Here is a 3267-nt window from a genome sequence, read left to right on the forward strand (position 1 = left end):
CATACTTATTTAGAAACAGCCTGTATATTATTGAAAATTGATTTTTTTTTATTAAATGGAAATACACAAAATGAACGAAAACTTTTATTTTACAAACACTTAAATTAAATGAAATATGTATTCACATTAAATTAAGTAACATTTTTTACAAAAATTATAATTGTACCCTTCTGACTTTAATTTTGGCAAACTCATCAATCAAATTGGTGTAGTCTAAGTGGGGATAGGTAGGAGTAGCAGCTAGTGAGAACTCTATTAAAACAAGTGCTAAATTTGTTAGTTTTGATTGTCTTATGGAGCTTCGTAAAGAGTTTTTATTAATTTTTAATTTTGAAAAACTTTTTTCCCCACTAGCTACCGAGACAGGGAGTGTCAATAAAATTCTTAGTAATACAATTACATTTGGGTACAAAGAAATTGGGTCATTTTGGCACAAATAATTCAAAACCTCTAAATGTTTCATGGAGTATGTTTTGATTTGGGATATATCACGCAATTCTTCCAGATGATCATTTGCCTCTATATCAGATTCTTTTTCTATTGAAAGTATTGAATGAAGATTCATACAATATTTTTCTAGTGTTTTACCATATATTTCCCTCAATTTAAAATTTTTACTACGAGTTTCTAGAAGAGAAAATCGATAAATCAAAGAATTAAGAGTTTATACGCAAATTTACTTGCAATGTTTTTTAAATGCAATCATTTTTTTCGGATCCTGAAAAAACTAATAAATATTTGTGAAAAATTTAAACTCAGATTGAAAGATTACATTATTACCGAGGGCCGAAAATCCCTTAGAATAAACAAAATGTTTCTTTTGAATAAGATATGTGAAATTAAAAATTACACTCAATTTTATCTTTTTTACCCCTCCAACTTATTCAGATAAACATTATAGAGGTTTTCATGGACTTTCAGATCTCGGTAATAATGAAATCTTTTATTTTTGCTGTCAAAAATACCTACTAATAATTTTTTTCTCAGGATTCGAAAAAAATGAATGCATTTAAAAAACATTTCAAGCAAATTTTGCGCCTACCCAATTAACAGCAATGTCTAAAGCCGGCCACTCACGATATTGCGGTGTCGTTCAATTTTGTCGAATTCGACTAATTGACAAAAATTTTGATCGGGTGTGACCGTGCATCCAACAGAATCGTACAATTTTACCGTAGATACACAGCCTGTCTGCTGCAGTACTGCAGAATTGATATCATTGACGATATGTCGAACGACACCGCAGTACCGTGAGTGACCTGCTTCAAATATAGATGAACAAATTTATTTTAAGTTTAGCTTCATCTGTTAAGAGCTCGTCCACAGAATTTTCGTAATCAAATAAACGCTTTTTTCTCTTGGCTCGAATTTTCTTTTTAAGCTGGAAATTCGGAACTTATAATAAAGATTTTCTGTAATTTCATTAAATTTTCATTTGGTCCTTAGTCATTAGACACCGTTAAGCTATTAACAAATTTTTAGCTTGCTATTAATCAACTTTGTTTTGGTACGCGGGGTCCAGGCCTACTATGTATTGTTTATTTGAATAAGTTACAGGGGTGAAAAAAAGAAAAAATTGAGTGTAAGTTTTAATTTCAAATATGTATCTTATTCAAAAGAATCTTTTTGTTTATTCTAAGGGACTTTCGGCTCTCGGCAATAATGTAATCTTTCAATTTGCGTTTAAATTTTTCAAAAGTACTAAGGTCCAAAAGAAACTAAGGGTTAATCATCATTTATAACATTTATAATAAATATAGCAGATAACTTACACTTCTTCATTTGGGGTTTTTGCAGTACAAGGAATTTCCAGAATGTGTATGCCTATACACTATACAGCTACATTTCTAATGCCTCCAATGTTTTTACAAATTGGGCTTTCAGAGTCCAAGCTGTTACCCCATATAGTAGTTGCGACCAAACATAACATTCAACGAACTTCAATCTGATAGTCCTATTCTATTCTGAGCTATTTCTATTGTGATATTTATCTCATCTTGATCAACTGTGAATTTATAATTGCTACAAAGTATTTATTTATACTTGTCGACTCTATCTAACGGTTTACCCTCCAATGTCAGATTTACATACAGTCAAACCTGCCACATCCGGATCAATGTGGCGACAGACCGATCCGGATATCAAGACCACTACTTCTTTTATAGTCTCTGAAACGTTTTCTCCTTCATACATTCCAGTAATCAACGCCGTCAATAACTTTCGTCGATAGACACGTTTTATAGATTCTATAATACATTATTTCGCCATCTTTTAGTTCTTCTTTTAGTGCGTTGTCCAACAGCCTTTCTCGGCAGATTTCGGTATATCCGGACGGCGCAGAACCGTCCGGATATGGGGAGGTCCGGATATGGCAGGTTGTACTGTACTTACTACTTCTCAAAAAATTTTATTAAAACTGCCAAAAATTAAAATAATAAAAGAATAAAACACACACAAACAAACACATTGAAAAATGCCACAAATGATTTCTGAACAATGTAGGAAAAAATTTTAACTAAATACGTATTTTCGGAAAAAAAAAATTATATAATAAATAAACTTACAATCATAAAATGTATAAAAAAAAATAAAAGTTTCCATTGGGGTTCGAACCCGCTTATCAGCGCAGTTAGTATTGAAATTCATTCACCTTAAACTTTTACCCACAGAGACCATGTGTCATCATGTGCGAAGATCAACTAACTAAACGGATTAAACTTTTGACGGTTCTGAATTTAACCAAATTATTTTGATTTTGAATTGAAATTATTTAGAATAGAAAGAAATATTAAAATACAACAAAACATAGAATAAGAAAACAATATATTAGGTGAATATGATGGAAATTTTGATGGTAATCAAATTATGTACATCAAAGCATTACATACTATTTTGGTAGGCTCTTTTTAAATTTTCCAAATAGGTAGGTACCTATGAAATTTTTTATTAGGATACTGAAACATTTACAATTATTACGTACCTGTCGTTTTTAAAAACTATTTAAAAACTCACTACAATATTATAAACTTGCTTTTTTTCTCTGCCATCACAACAATAAAAACTAATATACACAACATTAATTTATTTATCCAAAATCTCCATATTGAACAATTATTGACAGATGATTTTAACACCCAATCAGATCCCGTATAACGTTTATACCATACTGTCGGTGTGCGCATGCGCTCAGTAAAATAATAAAAATTTACCCTCGTGCCTAAAGAAGTATAACTTCAAAAAGTAAAAAGCTGGTTTAAATAAAACACA

Source organism: Diabrotica virgifera, chromosome 1 (genome assembly GCF_917563875.1).
Source record: "Diabrotica virgifera virgifera chromosome 1, PGI_DIABVI_V3a".
In the NCBI taxonomy this organism is placed as follows: Eukaryota; Metazoa; Arthropoda; class Insecta; order Coleoptera; family Chrysomelidae; genus Diabrotica; species Diabrotica virgifera.